The 24,577-nt window shown below is 37.4% G+C and overlaps 1 protein-coding gene and 1 pseudogene across 6 annotated transcripts in view; one reads left to right on the top strand and one right to left on the bottom strand.

The window, feature by feature from the left end:
- TASP1 (taspase 1) overlaps positions 1-24,577 on the bottom strand; it is a 393,334-nt gene that overhangs the window by 84,442 nt on the left and 284,315 nt on the right. The window lies entirely within an intron of this gene.
- Positions 15,941-16,311, top strand: LOC128574141 (prefoldin subunit 4-like; annotated as a pseudogene).

Here is a 24,577-nt window from a genome sequence, read left to right as displayed (position 1 = left end):
ACAAACAAATAAAAGGAGTGTAAAAATAAAATTATAAAAAACAAACAAATAAAAATAAAAAGCTTTGTTTCATAAAATTTGAGTTCAGTCAAAAGGCTGCACTTCAGGATCCAGAAGGCCACATGTAGCTTTAAGGCTGCAGGTTCCCCACCCCTGGTCTAGAAGTACTGAAATATATACACTATGAACTTAAAGTGAAGGTGTCCTGTATCCCTACATAATGAGTCAATGAACTCCCATACCTACAGGGAGTCACTCATTAATGTAGGAGGACATTTATGAAGGTGGCTAGAATTTAATTAGACAATGTTTCGGTGCAATGATATGTAGGATTTTGTATGTCATTTGTACAGCTATACTTCAAAGGTACTGCACGTTCAGTTCTACAATAAAGTACTTATCACAATAAGTACTTATCACAATAATCTTATCACAATAAGTACTTATTACAATAATCCTTCGCTCATTCATAAGCAGCAGCTCCTCATTCATTTGAGGTTTATCACAAGATTGTAGTAATTTAGTAGTCACATCTTTAAGCACCACTGCTAATTCTAATTCGTTTGCTATTTCCACCACTTCTGCACTGACTTCCTTCACCGAAGTTTTGAAGCCCTCAAAGTCATCCACAAGGCTTGAAATCCACTTCCTCCAAATTCCTGTTAATGCTGATATTTTGACCTCCTCCCATGAATCACAAATGTTCCTGATGATTTAGAATAATGAATCTTTTCCAGAAAGGTTTCAATTTACTTTTCCCAGATCCCAAAGAGGAATCCCTACCTATAGCAGTCATAGCCTCACAAAATGTATTTTTTAAATAATAAGATTGGAATGTCAAAATTACTGATTGACCCATGGGCTGCAGAATAGATACTATATTAGCAGGCATGGAAACAACATCAATCTCCTATACAAGATCAGAGATCTTGAGTGACTAGATGCATTGTCAGTGAGCAATAATATCTTGAAAGGGTTTTTTCCTGAGTGGCAGGTCTCAACAGTAGGCTTAACATATTCAGTAAATCATGCCGTAAATAGTTGTGCTGTCACCCAGGCTTTGTTGCTCCATTTAAAGAGCAGAGGTAGGACAGAAGTAGCATAAGGACTCTTAAGATTTTTGAAAGGACAAGTGAGCACTGACTTTAACTGCATTAGCCTCTAACAAGAATGAGCATTCACAGCTCTCCACTTCTTGGACAATGTGAACCTTGAAAAAGGTCACAAAGAAGAGTGCTCAGAATATGGCAGTTACTTAATATCTACCACGTGATTTGGGCCTAAAGAAAAGCCAAAATGCTGCATGGCCATGGACATGTGGAACAGGCACATTAGGAAAAGAGACAGATGATGGTTTTATCAAATTAAGAATTAATCATAGGAACTAAGAAAGAAGAGAAACAGGGCTGAAGATAAGGAGGGATAATAATGCAGAGAACACCAAGCACTTCATGGGGAGAAACAGCATGAAAAGACACAAATCAAATTGACTAACCTGAAAAGATCAGAGGGCAAGTGTGAGGAACCAATGATACAGAATAGGTTAATTTGCTGAAATGAGGACAGCGGAGGAAGAAACAGATCTTGTAGCAAAAGAGATGGAAGGATGAGGTGACAGTTCTAAAGGACAGGAATTGGTGACTAAGCAGATCAAGACAGTGGTACCATCTCCGAGGTGTGCTTAACAAGTTGATGGCACCGTGGCCACATTAATCATGACTTAACTTTCTAACAGGGTCCCAACAATGTTTCTTGGTTGTTTCAAAAAGTCAATGAACACTGCTAGACCCAGAGCTCCCAAAGTAGAAGACTGCACTGTAAGCTTTCCTCCCCTGCTTGAAGTGTGATGCACCTAACCTGAGTTAAAAAGCCGATGGTAAAAGGAGACAGTTCAAAAGGTGACACTGCCTAGAAAAGTGTGTGGATAGCATTGTTACTTTTCCTTCATTTATTCTTTCATTAGCGATAGAGTACTGCTTACTACGCACTCAACTCCATTCTGGATGCTGGGGTTCCATCTGTAAACCAGATGTAGATAGTGCCAGCTCACAGGGAGGTTACATCCAACAGTGGAGAGAACCACACAAATACACACACGTCACTTACAACTGTGATAGTTCCACGCATGAAAGAAATGAGGGGCTGAGATGGACTGAAGGGGCAGTAAGAACTTACTGTGGAGAAGCCTTGTGGAGCAGGTGGCATTTCGAGTTTGACTAAGAAGATGAAGAAGAAGGAATAAGATGAAGATAAGAAAGAAGAACATTCCAGACTAAGAAAACAGCACATGCCAAGGTCCTAAGAAGGAAAAGAACCTGGGAATTTGGAAAAAACAAAAAGAGAACCAAGCATCACAAGCAAGGGAGGAGACTGACCTGGGATGTGGCCGAGGGGACAGGCAGTAATCACAAGACAGAAACTAGGAAGTAGGGTCTGTGTTTTATTCTCCTTTCAGTGGAGAGCCATCAAAGGTATGAGGACATTTGACTCATATTTTGACAAGAAAAATCTTTAGAGAAAAAATTGAAACATGCTGTTCTGTGGAGAATGATAAGGTGGGGGCAGTTTTCAAGAGAAGAGGCAGGCAGATGGCTCAGGAGACTTCCGTCGTAGTCTCAGTGACCAGAGAGTGCAGATTCCTACATGTCCCCTGGATGGCCTCCCCACCTTGGATTGGTGAGATATCCTAGCATGGTTTGAATGGACCATACCCTCTCCCTGGTGCTGAGTATATGCTGTGGTAGATGCCTTTTAGAATACGAGTGGGACAAAAGAAATCGATGAGGACTGAGACGTACTGCTCTACTGGAGAGAAGAGAGCATTTGGGTCACTGCTTCCCATCAGGAGGCCCAAGGGCCAAAGTGAAATGTGTGGAAGGGGTCACTGACCTCCACCTGTCATGTCAACCAGGTTTTTTATATGTCCTCTTTTCATTACGTAATATCTTATTGGAGAATTCTGGGCACAGCAAGGTCAACCATTTCCTGTAAAATTCCTGGTCTGAGGCTCTGAATTCCTTCCCCTTGTCAGTCCATCAGGGCCTTGTTTATGTGTGGAATTCCCTCCTCCCGTCCCCAATACTCATCCTAATACAGCAGAGCAGAACTATTTTTTAACTTGTCATTTTTTTTTTAAGTAATAAAGCCCTGAACTTTTTTTTCACTTATGTTGTGGAACTTTAGCTGTCTTTTTTGACTTAATTGCATGTTTTACATTCTACACATGCCTGGAAGCCTTGGGCTGTGGAGAACCTTTTACTATGTCTAATAAATACAATGAAAAGAAGGAACTGCGGGATTAAACCCTAAATATCTTCTTTTAAAACCCAGATAGAGAAAAACGAGAGCTATTAGTCTTTAAATTTTTAAAAACATTTTTGGAAAGTGAAAAGTTATCATTGACAAAGGTAACTGAAAATTAACTCCTTTCCCTTATTTTACTGGTAAAAATACCTCTACTACAATTAATATGACATCAATAGCATTTAAAGATCAAATTGATTTGTCAGTCATCTTTGTTTTAATTTATAGAATAGATTATAGCCAAACTCAAACAACTCTAAAGAAAAATAAAATAATAAAGAAGTTTGTAATGAGAACAGGACCAAAAACAAAAGCAGGTACCTATTAGAAAAAAAAAATGGTCAAAATAACCTACAAGTAAGATATACTTTTGTCCATAAAGTTTGAGGGTTAAAAATTGAAAATGAGATTCTGTGAATTATATACATTATGAAAAACAATCATTCAGGTAAATATAATTTAAAAAGCTGAGGGTGTATAAATATAATAGGATGGCTTTCGGAAATTATAAACCAATAAATTATACTTTATTTCAAAAACAACTTTCATTTTATAGAATTTCTGTAAGAAAAAATAAAACCAGAAAGTCTTATTGTACATCTACTTAAAGGGATTAAGTTAACCTTAGCTAACATGAAAAAAATACTTCACAATTTTTTCTGTATATACGCATGTAAGTATATAAAACTCTTTCAACATCATATGGAGTCATTAATCATCAGGGATAATGCTAAAATGTCACTCTTAAGAATTCTAGGAACTCCACTCACAGATTATCAAGTTTATCCAGATATTTTCACAATTTCATCAAGAGAGATGTTATGTTAATAAGCTGAAGTAAACAGTGAAGTATCACTCTAAACATTTTGGTAATTTCATATAAGCCAGGTCTGTTTTTGGACCTATATCCCAGAAGGTGCTAATTACTAAAGGACAGACAGGCCCTACACCCACAGAATGGTCTGATGACATAGAAATCAACTGAAGCATCACTTTGAGACACATTTTTTAAAAATCTCTAAATTTAAAGAGGGATGTTTTCATGTGTAAGTTTCCAGTTATTGCATTGCCACCAAGACAGACAACTAAATATAGCCCAGTCCGTGGTGGTGCACAAAACCTTAATCTAGTGTGCAACCAAAAACGTTAATGTTAGAAATACAGTCCACCTAAAACATTTCAAAACAGCACACATATTTTAGAGCCATTTTTAACAAGAGCAAGAACTACATACACATTTGAGTGAGCAGTGTTGTTTTGATGGTGAACACGCTAAAGGAAAAAGAGGAATACCAGTAATTCAAAGTTCTCATTTCCACAGTTAAGTTTATACATTACTTTCTGGGCTAAAGAAAAGAGTAATCAATCACTTTCTTTGCCCATCCAGCTGGCCTCCATCCCAGGGCAACTGAGTCTTGTGGCTATTTCATATTCCTATCAAAAGCTCAGGAAAAAACAGCAGATTGGGGGACCTATAGGTCAACTTGTCAACATACAAAGTTAGTACGAAGTTCAAAGCATTCAGCATTTTTCTTTCATATTTTAATCATGGCAAATACTTGACATTTCTATACTTATTGGGATATACAAGGTTTGAAATTTATGCAAATGTAAGTAAATTTTATGGAAACAATAGAGTACTAATGGCATGCCTGAAGGGGTACAGAATCTTCCTTCTCCCCAGGGCTGCTTACAGAGCCTAAACCACACTGGAATTTCTTATCATGAGACATGTCTGTGTGGCAGTGCATCTACTGACCCCCAGAGGGCACTCCCCATCACTCTGCAAAGATCTATGCCCCTGGCTCATAATCTCTGATTTCCATCCTGCAATTCCTAGTGATTTTATGGTACATGGAGATTAGCCCTCCAACTCCCTGGCCTCTAAATTCCTTGACTTCTTCTCTCCCAAAGATGTTGCCTTGTACTTTGTTAGCCACTCCCTCCCCTTATCATACTTTACCAGTGTTTTATGATCTTTTTTATCTCATGGCACAATTGAACGTATAAACTTCCATGGTACACTTATGTTGATCAAAAAAAAAAAAAAAAAAAAGGAGAGAGAGGAGAGTAAAAAATCATACATCTACTATGCTTTAAACTTCTTTCAAAAATAATTTAACTAATGATCTTTAAAATTTTTCATGGCATTCCTAAGATCCTCTCACAGCACACCAGTATGCAGTTGAGAATCACTGGTCTAGTCCTTGTGATTTACCAGTAACTTCATCTTTTCCAGAAACCTCACTTGCAAGCATCTTACTAACCACCTCTAACTTTCCAGTTCACCCTCTGGTACCCAGCCTCCAACAGTTTCAACTTGTCCCTCAGCCCTGCTTAAGTCCTTACTTTGGTCCTAAAGTGGGCTAAAGTCTATGATCCATCGTAATAATTAATCCCCTGCAGAGACTGTCACCGAATTTGGCTGTTAATGCTCCATGATACTCACCTGGCCAAAACTCCAACATAATTAAATCCTGCTCCACGTCTGCATCTGTGTAAGCCAATCTTGGCTGGAGAAAAATTGCACTACCAGGCTTTCTACCTCCTTAAATTCCTGGTCACTAATGCCAATTTGCATCCTTAATGCTACCTGGCAGTCCTCATACATTTCCCAAGTACTGACCTATTCTTTTTTTTTTTTTTTTCAAATTTCCAATAGCCCTTCCTCTATTCTAACTCTCTGTGGATGTCTTTCCCTGAGAACTTCCCCAACCTCTCACCACTTATTGATCCATGCACAGGGGCTCTGTCTTCCTTCCTATTGCTGCAGGTGAATTTTTCATGCTCCTCCAAGGTCAACTGTTCCACCTGTTCACTAGGTGCATTCCTTACTCCCTAAGGACTTTCACCTCTCCCCCAAAACACAAAGTATTAATTTGTCCCCTTTCTGGGTCATTCTCCTCGATCATTTGCTCTAGCTTGTCCTATATAAGAAAAATAAATATATACTGTTTGTCTCTTATGTAGACAACAAAACCCACTTCTCCCTCCAGCTATCATCTCATTCTCTTCTTCTTTTTAAGAAAGGCAAAATTCCTTCAAAGATGTGTCAGTACTCAACTGTCTCCTTTCTCTTTCTCTCTCTCATTCTCTTACCCACTCAAATCAGGATTCTTATCCCTACCACTCCATCCAAACTCTCTGTGGAAGGTCACCCATCACCTGCACAAGATGCTAAAGTCCACGTTCGGGTCCCCAGTCTTATCTCATTACTTACCAGGTCTGTTTGACCTGCTGGCTTGGGTACTTACTTAGCTGGGTACATTAGCTTTGCTAATTTAAAGCACCTACTTCACTGGACTTTCGGGACTTCACAATCTTTTGGATTTTTTCCAGGAGGATTGCTGGGTTTAAGTATCTTAAATGATTCACTTTCTCTCCTAAAAATCTACCTGTGGTGGCTTAACTGAAGCTGAATTTTTCTTCTTAACTGAATTGAAATCCTCAATATCATTGCTGGTTCCTCTTCATCTCCTTGACCTGAACTCTGTAATGTTCCAAGGTTCTTCAGTGTCTTCTCTCTTTCGCCTCCAATTCACAGCCCTGCCTGATCCTACATAGTCCATTGTTTTAAAACATGCACACTGTTGATTTTCAAATTTATTTTAGCCTAGCCCTTGCCCATGAACTAGACATATGTATATGCAACTGCCTAATTAATACTTCCACTGTTCATTTAACAAACATCTCCTGAACTCCTGATCTTTCTTCCGAAGACTTCCTGGAGGGTTCCCTGCATCAACAGACAGAAACTTCACTCTTTCAGTTGCCCAGGCCAAAAACCTTTGAGTCATATTTGACCCCTTTATCTCTCACTCTGTATTAACTGATGAGCAGATCATATTGGCTATGCAAAATCCAATCACTTTCTTTTCTATCACCATCAGACTGGTCCAAGTCACTATTATCTCTTGGCTGAATTAGCCTAATAGCAAATGATCTGGTCTCTCAGCTTCTATGCTGCCTCCCAGAGTCTACTACTGTCAGCACCTTAACCAGACCAACCCTTTTAAAATGTTAAGACAGGCCATGTGATTCCTCTTCTCAAAACTCTCCAAGGCTCCCATCTTACCATGGCTTGCAAGGCCTGCGTGATGACCCTTACTACCCCCCTTGAGCTCATCTCTAACCATTCTTCCCCTTGCTCACTCTGTTCCAGCCACATTGTCCTCCTTCCTGACATTCCTCAACCACTCTAAACAAACTGCTACCTCCTTTGCACAGATTATTCCCTCTGTCTGGCATGTTCTATCCTCTACTGACACATGGCTCCCTCCCTCACCTTTGGACTTTTGCTCAAATGTCACCTTCTTCGGACACAAAGAAGGCCTTAACTAGGCCACAAATTTCTAAGCTCCTCTCCTGCACATCCTACTCACTTTCCATACTTCATTTTTCTTTAGTGCTCTTACCACCATGTGGTAAACTGTAAGTTTTACCGACTTATTTCTTGTCTGCATGATACAGTATACATCTCATGAGAACACAGACTGTGTGTTCTTATTCACTATTGTATTCCCAGTGCCTGGTAAGATGCCTGAAATGTAGTGGATGCTTACATCCTTACTAAATCAACGAGTGATCAAATATATGCTTTGGAACTATCATGATGGAAGGGGACTGGCAAACTTTTTCTATAAAGATGCAGAACGTAAAAAATTTCACTTTTGTAAACCGTATGATCTATATCACAACTACACAACTTTGCCACTGTAGAATAAAAGCAGTTATGGACGGTATGCAAATAAATGAGTATGGCTGTGTTTTAGTAAAATTCTGTTTAAAAGGGTGGCGCCTGTGGCTCAAAGGAGTAGGGCGTTGGCCCCATATGCCAGAGGTGGTAGGTTCAAACTCAGCCCTGGCCAAAAACTGCAAAAAAAACCCCAAAAATTGCTTAAAAATCATTTGGCATTTAATATTTGACCTATAAGCCATAGTCTATCAACCTCTGATGTAAGTTAGTCCACTGCACTGTGCATTAAAGCCTTAGTCACCAATACCCCCAGAGTTTATTAAACAGAGTTCACACTTCTGGAGTAAGAGAGAACGACCTAGACCAAGAACTATCTTGTCCAATCTAGACAGTAGACACTTACTCAGGATCAATTCTCTCCTTCTACCTAAAAGAAACCTAATTTTGTTGAGGGAACAGTGATGTACCCTGCTAAGTAATTACTTCTCAGATTCTTTGCAGCTGGAGTGGTCATGGGAAACAGTTCTGATCAAAGAGAAGTCACCTGAAGGAATGTCTAGGAAAGGGACTTTACCCTTTCCTCTTTGTCCAAAATGCAGATGCGAGGCCCAGGGAGTGGTGAGAGCCAGACCCTAAGGCTAGGAGAGGGGGATGAGGCAGGATTATCAGAGACATTGTAGAACTGGTATATAGGACCTCCAGAAGTCCAGTTATGAAAGGAAAAATAAATCTCTGATTAAACCATGATAAGTGGCTTTTAAAGAGAGGTATTTAAAAAGAGAAAAATTAATCTTCAGTTAAGCCACCACAGGTAGATTTTTAGCAGAGAAAGTGAATCATTCAAGATCCTCAAAGCCAGCAATCAGCAAAATGGAGACTTGATCCTAGGATTTCCACTTGAATAGTTTTTCTTTCAGAACTTAACCTGTTAAAATAAATAACAGCTACTGGCTTTAATTAAACTTTGCTGCATTTACATATACTACTTGAATAGTCAGAAATGAACAGGAAGACTCAATTCAGGGTTCAGAATAAAAGACACAACATGTTGTTCCAAGAAAAGTATCTGAATTAAGGCAGGCATTATTCATATCCAAAAAAAGATCATTTCTTAGGCTCAGATAACAGGAATTCGACAGCCCCTAAGTCAGTTCTAACACTGACAATCCAAGCAGACCCACAAGGAGGCTCTCCTTACATCTTACTGACCTGACCTACATGGTATGGCCATTCCTAGCTGCAAGAGAATCTTAAAACATAAATATTTAGTTCTTACATTCTATGAAATAGAGGCATACAAGAGCAAAGGGAGTTGAGAATGACTACGAACAAGCCAGCCCACAGTGTTTGCTATAAACACTCTGATAGGGTGCATAGAATGGTATGTACAAGTGATGAGGTATGATCCCTGGCAGTCTATGTTTTTATTCCCTGTTTTAAGAATATTTTCAAATTGGATAATGTGATAAATTTTAGATTAGAAGTCTGAGAGCATTTCATAAATTCAAAATTAAAAATAAAAACATAAGCCATTCTTTATATATTCCCTTACAATAAAAAATGCATGTCTGGGCAGCACCTGTGGCTCAAAGGAATAGGGCACTGGTCCCATATACTGGAGGTGGCGGGTTCAAACCCAGCCCAGCCAAAAACTACAAAAACAAAAAAAAAAAAAAAAATGCATGTCTGAAAGTTACACACTTTTTTCCTATACACTGGTCTTTAAATTTAAGTCTTCATTTTTTTTAATGACCTATGTTATAATTTTAACTAGTTTTTTAGGATCTATAAACCAGTTCTATTCCCTTGGTTTTGTTAGATAATGAACACTTCTGCTGTAACTTAGAAGTCCCAAAGATTTGCTACTTTTGTCATAAGCATTCCTACTAAGAAAGTCAATTATCCTGCCTATAGAGTCACCATCAGCTTAGAACATAAAAGCACCACAGACTCAAATATGGGCCCTAAGAAATAAAAGTTAAAATTATACTTGCATGCATGTATGCATGTGCATGTATGAGAATGATATCGAAAGGAAATACTCTAGGGAATGGCATGCAAAAACCAAAAAAAAATTCCTATATATTCACTGAATATCATTATTTCACTGAGAATCTCCAGACCAGTGTTTTACAGCCTTTTTTTTTTTTTTTTTTATCTCATGGCACATTTGAACCTATAGTAAAAACTTCCATAGCACACTTAAATAATGTTGATTAAAAAAAAGAGTCAAAAAAAAAGAACATAGTGTGCTTTGAATTTCTTTCAAAATAATTTAATTAACAATCATAAAAATTTTCACCACACACCTAACATCCTCTTACACCATACCAGTGTGCTGCATGCTGAAAATCACTGCTCTATGTTCAACAGAACTGTGGGGATGAAAATGTTCTAAATCTGCACTGCCCATTTCATTATCCAATAGCAGTCTGAGGCTACTGAGCACTTGAAATGTCACTAGTGCAAGTGAGGAACTGAATTTTTCTTTTCTTTTTTTTTTTTTTGCAGTTTTTGGCCGGGGCTGGGTTTGAACCCACCACCTCCAGCATATGGGGCGGTGCCCTACTCCTTGAGCCACAGGCGCTGCCCGAGGAACTGAATTTTCAATTATAATTAATTCAAAATCCACATGTGAGTAATGCCTACCATATGGAACAGCACAGCTATAGACTATTTGTTACAGAAAAGCAAAGTATAATACAATAAGGCATGGACATTCATTCTGATGGTAGTTGGAAGGGCATGAGCACTGTTTTCCTAAGCATGTGAAAAGGAGACAGCTGCCTTTACCACTCTCCTGCCAACTTCCTGCTCCACATCCAGCAGCATGGTGACTAGTGCTGCTGGTTTGAGGATTCTCTAGGCATCACAAAAGATGTTGAGCTTATACGTGCCTATCTGCAAAACTTTAAATACTTAAAATCAATAATCTGGAATGGAAATTAAGGGGAAATACCATTTACAATAGCACTAAAAACAATAAAATACTTAGAAATAAACTTAACCAAAAAGGCAAAAGACTTGTATATTGGAAACTATAAAACAGTGCTAAAAGAAATTAAAGACCCAAATAAAGGGGGAAAAAAATCTATGTTTACTGACCATAAGACTTAATATTGTTAAGACATCAATACTACCCAAATGATCTGCAGACTGAAGGCAATTCCTATCAAAAGCCCAATGGCTACCTTGGGAGGTCAATACAGGAAGATCACCCCTGAGGCCAGGTGTTCAAGACCAGCCTGAACAACACAGTAAGACTCCATCTCTATAAAACATAAAACCAATTAGCTGGGCATAGTGGCAAGCACCTGTCATCTCAGCTACTCTGGAAGCTAAGGCAGAGGAATAACTTGAGTCCAGGCATCCAATGGTGTACTGAGCTGTGATAGTGCCACTACACTCCAGCCAGGCAACAAAATGAAACTCGGTCTTAAAAACAAAAACAAAAAAAAACACCTCCACCCAAAATAGAAAAATACATCCAAAAATCCATGGACTCTCAAAGGACCCCCCCCCCGAAAAAAAAAACAATCCTGAAATGTTAGAGGCTTCATGCTTTTTGATTTCAAAACTGCTACTAACAGCTGGGTGTTGTGGTAAGTACCTATAGTTGCAGCTACTCGGGAGGCTGAGGCAAGGGGATCACTTAAGCCCAGGAGTTTGAGGTTTCTGTGATCTGTGACACCACTGCACTTTACTAAGTGCAACAAAGTGAGTCTCTGTCTCAAAAAAAAAAAAGCTACAGTGCTATGGTAATCAAAAGAGCATGGTAACGTCATATAGACAAACATATAGAACAAAGGAATAGAACAGACAGCACAGAAACAAAGCCTTGTACATATGGTCAAATGATTTCCAACAGGGGTGGCAAGACAATTCAGTGGGGAAAGGATTGTGTTTTTCAACAAATAATGCAAGAAAACTGGATAACCACATGTAAAAGAATAAAATTGGACCCTCAGTTTACAATATACACAAAAATAAGCTCAAAATGATCAAAGACCTAAATATAAAAGCAAAAAAAAAGATAAGATTCCTACAAGAAAAAATAGGGGATAAAGTTCATGATCTTAGATTTGGCAATGATTGTTTAGATAAGATGCCAAAAGCACAGGCAAGAAAATAATTGTAGACAAATTGGACTACATAAAAATTAAAAACTTCTGAGTATCAAAGGATACAACCTATGAAATGAGAGAAAACAATCATATATCTGATGAGGGGTTAACATCCATAATATACAAAGAACTCGTATAACTAACAACAAAGAAATCAAACAGCCCAATCAAAAAGCAGGCAAGCTGACTAGGTGTGGTGGCTCATGCCTGTAATTTCACCACTTTGGGAGGCTGAGGTAGGAGGATCACTTTAGAACAGGAGTTCAAGACCAGCCTAGGCAATATAGAAAGACCTTATCTCTAAAAAACAATTTTTTTTTTTTTAATTTTAAAAAACAATTAGGGGCAGCACCTGTGGCTTAGTCGGTAAGGCGCCGGCCCCATATACCGAGGGTGGCGGGTTCAAACCCAGCCCCGGCCAAACTGCAACCAAAAAAAAAAAAAAAAAAATAGCCGGGCATTGTGGAGGGCGCCTGTAGTCCCAGCTGCTTGGGAGGCTGAGGCAAGAGAATCGCTTAAGCCCAGGAGTTGGAGGTTGCTGTGAGCTGTTTGAGGCCACGACACTCTACCGAGGGCCATAAAAGTGAGACTCTGTCTCTACAAAAAAAAAAAAAAAAAGAATTTGAAAACAATTGCAGCACACACCTGTTGTCCTAGCTACTTGGGTGCTGAGACGGGAGGTTCTTGTCAGCCCAGGAGTTTGAGGCTGCAGTAAGCCTGGGCAACACAGCAAGACCCTGCATTTAAGGGGAAAAAAGGCAAAGAATTTGGATACACATTTTCTCCTTAAGAAGACATACGAATGGCCAAAACAAACACATGAAAAGATGTTCAAGTCATTAATCAATAGGGAAATGCAAATCAAAACCACAATGAGATATTATCTCACACCCATGACTATTAACAGAAAAGAAAACAAAGTAACAGGCTATAGGCTTGGCACCTATACCGCAGCGGCCAGGGCACCAGCCACATACATCAGAGCTGGCAGGTTAGAATCCAACCTGGGCCTGCCAAACAACAATGGCACCTACAACCAAAAAATAGCCATGCGTTGTGGCAAGCACCTCTAGTCCCAGCTACTTGGGAGGCTGAGACAAGAGAATCGCTTAAGCCCAAGAGTTTGAGGTTGCTGGGAGCTGCAAAGCCAGGGCACTCTACCAAGGGCAACATAGTGAGACTCTGTCTCAAAAAAAAAAAAAAAGAAAGAAAGGAAAGAAAAAGAAAATAAAATAACAAGTGTTGGTGAGGATGTGAAAAAATGGGGGCAGGGTGTGGTGGCTCAGGCCTGTTATCCCAGCACTCTGGGAGGCTGAGGTGGGGGATTGCTTGAGCTCAGGAGTTCGAGACAGCCTAAGCAAGACTGAAACCCTGTTCCTACCAAAATAGAAGAAATTAGCTGGGCATTGTGGTGGGAAGCTAAGGCATGAGGATTGCTTGAGCTGAAGAGTTGGAGGCTGCTGTGAGTTGTATGCACTACTGATAAGAACGTAAAGTGGCAACACCACTGAGTAAAACAGTATGGCAATTCCTCAAAACACTAAAAATACCTAAACGCTAAAAATTACCATATGATCCAGCAATTCCACTTCTGGGTCTATATTGAAAAGAACTGAAAGTATGATGTCAAAAAGATATTTGTACAACCATGTTAGTCGCAGCATTATTCATACCAGGCAAGATGTTTTATGGGCTAAAATGTCCCACCTGTTTTTTTCTTTATAGCAAATTAGAAGAGTAAGAGTTGCCTTGGTCCACGTATTAAATACGCAACACTAACAATAGCTGATAAGCACAACACAAGGTCTGTGCATACTTTCCCGAATACCCAACATCACAGATAAGCAAAACAGTCCTCAAAAATCCCTGGTGCTAAACTGTGTCCCCTCGAACTCTCCAAATTTGTATTTTGAAGTCCTAACCACCAGTATCTCAGAATATGACTGTATTTGGAGATAGTCTTTAAAGAGTTAATTAAGGTTAAATGAGATCATTAGAGTAGGCTGCCACCCAAAATGCCTACTGTCCTCACAAGGGGAGGAAATTAGGTCACAGAAGTGCACAAAGGAAAGACCATGTGAAATCACAGTGAGATGATGGTCATCTTAAAGCCAGGGAGAGACATCTCCCAAGAAACTAACCCTGACAACACCTTGACCTCAGACCTCTGGCTTTCAGAACTGTGAAGAAATAAATTTCTGTTGTTTTAGCTGCTCAGTTTCTTGTACTTCCTTATGGCAGCCCCAGCAAAATAATATAAGGTGGAAACAACCCAGGTGCCCATCAGCAGATAAATGGATAAGCAAAATGGACTATATATACACAATAGGGTATTATTTAGACATAAAAACAAAGAAATTCTGACACATGCTATAACTTGGATGAAACTTGAGGACATTATTCTAAATAAAATAAAAGTCACAATATGACAAGGTCAAATATGACATGATTCCACCTAAACGAGGTACCTAGAGTAGTCAAATTCATAGAAAGCTTTATAAAGGCTACAGAGAGGAGAGAACAGGGAGTCAGTGTTTCATAAATAGCGAGTTTTAAAAGTTTCCATCTTTTTGCAACATGAAAAGAGTGGAAATTTGCTGCACAACACTGTGAATTATATACTTTAAAATGGTTATGACTATAAACTTTATGTCATGTGTATTTTATCACAATTTTTAAAAAAACAGATGACTGGGGGAAAAAACAATATCACTACGCATCTATTACGATAGAATGATGAAAATAAAAAACAGGGAGAACACCAACTACTAGCAAAGATGTGGAGAAACTGAATCACTCATTTCTTGCTGGTGGTAATATAAGATTCATACTGTAAGATATATAAATAATACGAGATGTCACAGCCATCTGGAAGAGAGTTGCACAGTTTCTTATAAAACTAAATATGTAAATACCATAAGATCCAGCAAATACACTTTTGGACATTTATCTAGAGAAATGAAAACTTGTACAGACACAAATAACCAAAAGCTGGAAACAACTGGACATCTTTTATTGCATAAATGGCTCAACAAACTATGATACATCTACACCATGGAATAGAACCCAATAATAAAAAGAAATGAATTACTGATATACACACCAACTTAGATAAATCTCAAGGGAATTTTGCTGAGTATAAAAAGACAATCTCAAAAAGTTACATACTGTCTGATTTCATTTATAAACATTTTGAAAAGATAAAATTAAAGAAATGGAGAGACTACTACTGAGTTAAGGTAGGGGTTAGGATAGGGAGGAGGAAGGAAGTGGATGTGGTTATAAAAGGAGATCCATGAGGGATCTTTGTGATGATGAAGGGGTTCTGTATCATGGCTGTGGTGGTGAACACATGAACTCACACGTGGTAAAATTACATAAAAATACACACACACACACCCCCACACATAAAGTACAAGTGCAAAAAGTTGAATAATATTGGTGAATTTTATCAATGTCAATATCCTGGTTATAATAGTATATTATAGTTCTGCAAGATGCTATCAATTGGGGAAACTGGGTCACTGGTATATAAATCTTTTTGTATTATTTCTTACAACTGCGTGAGAATCTATAATTTTGTCAAAATAAGTTTAATTTAAAAAAATTGAATTGTAAACATACAGTGAATATTCTGCAGATGGATATAAGAGAAGAAAAAACTAATAAAAATACACATTAAAACTCATAAAAACTTTTAAAACCTTATTTTGAGCAGTTGTAAGAAAGACTTCTACACCTTCATTTTGGCATAATGGCAGCAAAGATGCAGAGAATCAATAAACTCCATGTCTGGTAGTTTAGTTTTAAGATAGCCATGAAGGTGGCTGCAGAAGATGTCAACGTTACTTTCGAAGATCAACATAAGATAAACACATTTGCACAGAATACAAGTAGAATCACAGAGCTGAAAAAGGAACTGTTCCAAAATTTAGAAGATGCTTATGATGACATCATGCTTACAGATAAGGACTGTTTAATGATACCTTATCAAATTGGCGATGTATTCATTAGCCATTCTCAAGAAGAAACACAAGAAATGTTAGAAGAAGCAAGAAAAATTTGCAAGAAGAAATTGATGCCTTAGAATCCAGAGTAGAATCAATTCAGCGGGTGTTAGCAGATTTGAAAGTTCAGTTATATGCAAAACTTGGGAGCAATATAAACCTTGAAGCTGATGAAAATTAAACATTTTATAATACTTTTTTCTAATTTGTTAAGTTACTTAATAAACTTGAATATTTAAAATGATAATTTCTCTTCTTCAAATGACACGGAAAGGAAAACTTTCTTTTTCAAAAATTTTTCATTTATTTAACGAAAACTTGCCTATTTTCACATGTCTTATTTATTTTATATTTTTAAAAGGAGACAGTATTCATCTGTGGATTTTGCAAATGTCCTATGTCAAGTCTAGGGGCTTTATGTCATGTTTTAAAATCACTTAAGCAAAAGAAAAAAAACCTCCATTTTTGATCATTCTACAGAAATCAGGTTATCTTAGTTTTCTTTAAAAGAAAAGGCTAACTCCTTATTTGTCATCAGAAACTGAAATCAAGACATCATACTACTCTGTAGACAGGATTATCTCAAGAAGAATAACACTGGCAGCTCATATGTATGTAGAATGTTCTCAACTTGTGTGCACCTAATCTCATTTTGTCAACAGTAACCATGAGGTAATAAGCAAAGCAGACTCATCTGTGTGTTCTCAAGTCACACGAATGACTTGAAGGAAAAAAAAAAAAAAGAAATGTTCAAGAACTGGCGAAGCATAGTGGCTCACACCTGTAATCCTGGCACTCTGGGAGACTGAAACAGAAGGATCCCTTGGGGTCAGGAGTTCAGGACCAACCTGATCAAGAGCAAGACCCCCATCTATACTAAAAATAGAAAAAATTAACCAGGTGTGGTGGCCTGTGCCTGAGTCCCAGCTACCTAGGAGGCTGAAAAAGAAGGATTGCCTGAGCCTTGGAGTTTGAGGTTGCAATGAGCTATGAAGATGCCATGGCACTCTAGCTGGGGCAACAAAGCAAGACTGTCTCAAAATTAAAAAAAAAAAAAGAAAGAAAGAAAAGAAAAAAAAAAGGAAAAGAATAGTTAATAGTACTTTTGAATTTAGTTTTCCCTTCACTTTTTAAGAGTTTCAAATTGTTAGGGAAACTGAGACAATAATGCAATGAAGATTTACATACTTTCCACCTAGATTCTCAAATTAATATTTTGCTACATTTGTGTTTTCTCATAGACATAGAAATTCACACACATGCACAGAAACACACACACAAATGCTTTTTTCCCCAAGTCATTTGAAAGTGATTTTTAAACATCATAACCTTTCACAACGTCTCCTAAGAACAAGGACATTCTCCTGCCTAAACCACAATATTATCACACTTAAGACTATTAATAGGAACTCAGACAATCTTTAAAATATATTTTTTCTTAAAAGAATCAAAAGCTAATTGTTCCCAAATGACTTTGGTAAAGTGCTACTGTTTCAAAATCACTTGACCAAAGGGAGCTAATTTTCTCCTACATCATTTTTATTGGTTGTCAGTCAATTGTTATTTGGGTGGATTCCTTAAATACAGGTTTCTAAATTTATATAATAGTCAACTTGTTTTGCTTCTTCGTATCTAATTATTACAGAATACAACAAGAAGCTCTTCAGAATGTTTGACGTATTTTACAGGAAAAAAAAGAAAAGAAGCATATGAAGACAGGCAGGACCATTTTTGACTTTAAAAACAGGGACCCTAAACTCTTTCTCTCTCTTCTCTCTCAGCAAACATTCAAAACTTTTCCAACAAATACAACTACAAAATTCCTAACCACAAATTCAAATAATGACCCCTGCTACTTATTTTAAGTGTTTTAAATAAATAAAAACCCTGCTACTTAACACAAAGAAGATATTCTGAGTTCACCCAATTTGAAACTAAAAAAATCAAACCAGAAGCAAGGTAAAACACCAGAAAATCGTGAGTAACTTTAAGCCCCAGATAGGCTATTATGTGAGAAGCAGTTGTATAAGTTGCCCACTATTATCGTTAATGAACAGACTGGGTTTTCCCATATTCATAGAAGGTTAAGAAAACGATGTTTACATACATCTGTTCTCCCTTCATGAACGTGTGGTTTTCACAGGCTCAATAATCAGTTATTCTCAAATATCTGATGGCTTAAAAAATTATAATAAGGAGAAGAAACTTCACAGCCATAAAAATAACTCTAAATTCTCTTATGAGCATTAGAATAATTACGGATTTATTCACTCAATGTTCCAAGCGCAGCATAGGCTCTATTCAAACTACCCATTAACACACTGTACAACCCAGCCTTCACTTTCATATGATTTAATTTTCCTTTGCTTTTTGCAACATTATAATTATGTGTTTTGAGTTTACTGTAACTAATATTAGTGGGTTTTCTCCACATGTTAACAAACTAAAGGAACAGACAAAAAAGCTTTTTGATCACCTCATCAGTACCCTTGGGAGGAAAAAAAAATTGCTAATATGGAAACAAAGATCTTCATTTTTTTTCTGCATTGGGATGAAATAAATTCCTTATGTGGCTTTAATTATATCCTAATGCTTTATAAACATCTTTTAACATAAAACTCATAATAAAGTACCTATTGTGAATAGCTCAGCAGCTCCCAATTGTGCAATGGCACCAACCTTTATAATTAACTCCATGGTCTCCAAAACTGGACACTTTTAAAATCAAACAGACCAGCAACAAAACTATGGTTCTTTGTAAAGCAACATGAGACTGTCTACAGAGTTATAGAGTTTTGTGTTCTATTTTGCCTTTGTTAGCACTGTGCTTGTTATTTGCTTTCCATCCAAGTAATAGTACCAATTTCCAGTAAATAATGATCAAAATTTAGTAGCTTTTAAAAATGATTCTCCAAAGGCTAAATGAGTGAGAATGCAATCATTCTCTGCTACTTAAAAAACTCCAAGTGTATGTATAGCATGGAATACTATTCAGCCATTAAAAAAAATGGAGACTTTACATCCTTCCTATTAACCTGGATGGAAGTGGAAGACATTATTCTTAGTAAAGCATCACAAGAATGGAGAAGCATGAATACTATGTACTCAATTTTGATATGAGGACAATTAATGACAATTAAGGTTATGGGGGGGAATCAAAAAGAGGGACGGAGGGAGGGGGGTGGAGTCTTGGTGTGTGTCACACTTTATGGGGGCAAGACATGATTGCAAGAGGGACTTTACCTAACAATTGCAATCAGTGTAACCTGGCTTATTGTACCCTCAATGAATCCCCAATAATAAAAAAAAAAAAAAAACTCCAAGTGTCCAAAATATATGGATTTCCAGACTCTGAAAAACTAGAGCTCTCATACAAACAGAAAACCCCAGCCACAGGGACAAAACCAAACTCTGTTTTGAGAGCTCAAAATCCAATGAAGTTATTCTCCTATTATTTGTACCTATTTCTACTGATTCCAATAAGTCTATCTTGTTAGTCTGCTACTGATCAATTCCACGAGTAAAAAACAGAGTTTTCTTTGTTACTTATAAGAAGGGAGGAAGAAGAGGATTAAAGATCAAACTTCCCAGACAGGGTGACCTAGTTTTATCCCAAGATAAAAATGCATCAGCTATGTCAAAAAAGGTAATTCTGCTTCCTAGAAAATTGTGATGATTCTGTTTCTTATACTCAACATGCACTGAATATCAAATTTTGGTGTTACTAAACTTACAAGCAAATGAACTATTTGACAGTTGCCTGTCAATAAATATAATCTTTTAACCATCCATTGTAGCCAAAGGAAAACAAAATGAAAGTCTCAAATTTATACTACTTTCAACAACTCCACTGAGTATTATCCATCTAATCACTTGTTGGGCCTTCTCCCGTGGGCAAGGCCTACTTGAGGCCTAGAGGAACTTCCTAAGCTTGAGTCGAGTTGGTGCAGTCCGCGCACTTCCGCATAGGAGTGACTCAGCAAAACCTGACCTGAAACAGCCTGTGCCTGGATACAGGTGACGGAGTTAGATTTTATTGGCTTGAAGCCTGTCACCTCATTCTACGTACCCCCTCCTTCCTGCTTCCGCCTTTTGCCCCCTAGCCAAAGTGTATAAATATTGCAGCGTGTTACAATAAAGGTGAGATCCTGCTTCAACAGCCTCCCGGCTCCGTGTGGTTTTCTTCCAGCCGCCGACACTCGCCATCCCGCTCAGCCCCTGGGACGAGGTCGGGCTGGCCCCGATCTTCCCTCAACTGCGACTGCCGGAGGACCCGGCAATCACTCTTCCTGTTCTTCAACCATCTGATGTTCTTACACAAGCCTTCTGTGTCTTGTTTTAAATAAACCTCTACTTGAAAATGGGGGTGGGGGGAGAGCACCCTAGAGGTATTTCAAAGCTCTCCACCATGACTTTCCGGTAAAGGGACAAGCAAAAGGCATTCAATTCTGCCATGAGGTTTCTAACAAACATGTTGGAGGTCCTTAGAAAACCATATTCATTTCTAAATATGACCACTCTTACAGAAACTTGCCATCTTTTATTTTTTGTTTTGTTTCCATTATACCTAGTCACTCAAACACATTCTGATTTATAAAACTTGTACATATATAAAAATGTTTGGCATTCTGTATATGTATCCTATACCATGATGGACGAATGTACTCCAGTTAGAAAAAAAAAAAAAAAAAAAAGATGAAAAGCAAAGTATTATGCTTTAATCAGTTCATGTAATACTTATACAGTTTATAAGCAAAGGTGTGGATGTCAGTCATCTATTAATACTCTAAACTATCTAATTTGTCACCAAGACTTTCGTTCAAAAGACCTTCTTCATCATTTCTGATCTTTCTCCCTCAGCTGAAGTGGAGTTCTTATTTTCTTACTCTTGCTGCTACACAAGCTTGAAAGTTCATTTAAACCATACTACGGTCTCAATCAAAAAGCTTTCTCTCCATATTTGTTTACAGCTCTAAACACATGGAAATCTGGCAATTCTTCATTTATGTTAAAAAATTCCTCCTATCTCTGGCTTCCAAATCACAGTGTCCTTTTCTCTTCCTCCCATTCATTCTCCCTCTCTTTTCTACCCCCTTCATAGGATACTCTTTCTCTATCAATGAGGGAAAATAACAGTCAAAATGTCTGCTCTGCTAGAGTTTATGCCCTACTGAAAAGAGATGAAACAGTAATAACCAAGTAAATAAGGAATAAATCAAGAAGGGCTAAGAGTTTGAAATATGAGCACAGGAGGAGGGTAGGAAGAGGAGCATTGTAGGAAGAGGAGCATTGTGAACATATCTGGCTCCGCAGCTGGATCATGCATTCTATGGAAGATATCATGAATTATGAGGCCAACTAAAGTCTCAACTTTCCTCTCAAGCTCTAGCCCTACACATGCAATGAATGTCTTGCCTACAAAAACCTCCACACAAACATGGTCCAAATCAATCCCATTCTCTATATGCCCAATGTCTCATATACAACATTCTTATAATTTCTTATTGGCAGGTGATTCTATGTCATTCAGAATCATAACTTCAGCTATTTTGATGCTTTTTGTCCCACAATTGTCATATTCAGTAAGTCATCAGCAGTTATAGATTCTTTCTTGGAGAGTTTTTAGTACATGACCCTTTTTATTGAATCCAGTTCAGATTCTCTAAGTGCCATGAGCTATAAATTAGTACCTTGCCTCTGAAGTCTCCTTCCTCCAACCCATCCTGTACCCTAAAATACAACTCTACTGTCAAAAGCCTTAAGTACTTTTGGGTGTCCACTATTTTAAGTCCAATTGCTTGTTATTAGTTTTTTCCTCACTTGTAATCATACCACTCTCCTGACTATACTCTGCCCATCCATTAAAATAGATCATCTCCTGGTCATAAATCCCCAGATTTTCCTTCCCAAACACACCTCATTCATGATGCTTTCATTAATCCACCAGACAAAACACCTTCATCGGCTTCTTTTGAGCTCCTCTGCCTTTCCTACTTTATTATGGTATGAGTTTAACTATGAAATTCTTCATAAAACATAAATATATGCGACATATAATTTTCAAGCATACTAACAGAAAAAACATCCATTAATCCAATAAATAATTTGGAAAATTAAATACTACCAATGCTGTTGAGACTTCCTAGGTCTTTCCTTCCAGAGGAAAACCACTGCCCCAAATTACTTCTTAGTAACTTGTTGCTGTCCTTTACAGTTTGACTGTATGTGTGTATATAATTAAGTGATGTTAGACCTTGCAAAGTTATATTAATGGTGGCATCCTGACTGGAGTCCTTCACAAACTGCTTTTGTATTATGACTTTAAGGTTCGTTCATGTTGATAATGTATAACTATAATGGATTCATTTTCATTGCTAGATGGTATTCTCCTATTGATGGACATGAGAGTTATTTACATCATTTGTTAAGGAAAAACAATGCTATAAATATTCTTGGGTGTGTCATCTGGTACATATATAAATATCTAGGACTAGAATTTCTGGACTGTAGCATAAGCATGTGTTCCATCATAATAATAACATATTTTTCCAAAATGATCATACGTATTTAATAAAACCACTGTGGCCAAGAGCAGTAGTTCACACCTGTAATCCTAGCACTCTGGGAGGCTGAAGCGGGGGGATCGCTTGAGCTCAGAAGTTTGAGACCAGCCTGAGTGAAAGTGAGACCCTGTCTCTGCTAAAAATAAAAAACCTATCTGGGCATTATGGTGGTGCCTGTAGCCCCAGCTACTCAGGAAGCTAAGGCAAGAGGAAAGCTAAGGCAAGAGGATTACTCAAGGCCAAAAGAGTGAGGTTGCTGTGAGCTATGAGTCCATAGCACTCTACTCAGGACGACAGAGTGAAGCCTCTGTCTCAAAAAAATAAAAATCTAATATATCCTTATTTCATATTTTCTATCTTACAACTCTAATATCTAAAGTCTTTGGTAGTCTGAATAAAGCTTCTGTTGACATACGTGTTCCCTCTCACAGTAAATTTCCTTTACATGTGCTTTATTTTATTTTATGCTTTATTAAATTCATGTAAAGGGATGTCTTAGAGATCTGAGTTGAAAATATATTCCTTCAGAAAGGATTTTCATTTACTTCTGCCAATGCCCTAAGAGTTTCAAGCACCTAGGATTACCTAAAATGAAAATTTTTGTCCATTTATTTACAATGTAATTACAATTGTAAATTTACAATTACAATGTAATTTTTGCCTTTAATGTTTTGCAAAGCATTTTTAGATTATTTATAATCAGAAGATTCCAGTATTTCCATTTCATAAAACTGCCTATGATGGAAGTCCTTGTATCCTCTGAAACTTAGAATGGCACTTATTGTACTTTTCCTATTTACTGTGCATTTGCCTTCTCTCTTCTTCCAGAAGATCAAGTTGCTTAAAAAGAAAGGGTGTTTTGTTATATTCACCTGTGAATCTCAGACAGTAGCCAGAAAACTACACTATACATTCATGATTTTCAATGAATATTTGTTAAATAAAAAAGACAAATAAAATTCTGAAAACTGTAAAGTGTTGGTGCCAAGAATTTGTGACAAATAAACTTCTTAGGAAGCCTAACTCATTATTTTCCTTATTTTGCAGATTGGACATTGAGTACAGCAGGCTAAATATCACAATGTTTATAATAATAAAGGGGAAACATCTTTGACTTAATAAACAAAATAAGTTCTTGTAGGAGTCCCTCAAGCTCCAAACAGATTGTAGTGTTTGAAAAAGAAAAATGTGCATGTAGTATAGGGGAAAATGTCATTAAAAACCCAAAAATGTATTGGAAAAGAAAACATTTTATTTTTGAAGTTTCCTAAAGAAAATTCATGAAATATTTGTTATCTGAGATAAGAGGTTAAAATATGTAATGACACTGTACTTTTGTTGTCGCTATGACAGCAAATGGTCACAAATTACTGAGGTTTTAGCTAAGAATCTGGCTGTTAAAACTAAATATTTATTGAATATTACTTTTCTACTTGGCAGAAAATCACAAGAGGGATTTTCTGAAGAGGGAATGATGAAGAGGGAATCTCTTCATCTCAATTGTTGACAGCATCCTGCATTGACAATGTCAATGACAGTGTAAGGACATCTTCCCAAAAGAATAAAATAAAACATAAAGCAAAAATCACTTTTTTAAAATTGTAACACTATATACCTCTTGGAATTTTTCAATAATAGTCACAAAGACAATACGTTGATGACACTAATAACTTGTTCAAATATTCAAAGGAAAAAAAGGGGAAACATGATTGTCACAAATAATATTTTCTCAACCATTATATTTGTAGTAAACAGAAACCAACCAAACGTGTACTGTGGGATTAGTTGTTAAGTGCTAGGCAAGAAGCTATAATGCCACCCTGAAGTTCACATACCACATGTGCAGCCACAGTTTGCATAAAAAAGAATAATTCATGAAACCAA

The sequence above is a fragment of the Nycticebus coucang genome, chromosome 21 (genome assembly GCF_027406575.1).
Source record: "Nycticebus coucang isolate mNycCou1 chromosome 21, mNycCou1.pri, whole genome shotgun sequence".
Lineage (NCBI taxonomy): Eukaryota > Metazoa > Chordata > Mammalia > Primates > Lorisidae > Nycticebus > Nycticebus coucang.
This window is presented reverse-complemented; position numbering and strand designations above follow the sequence as displayed.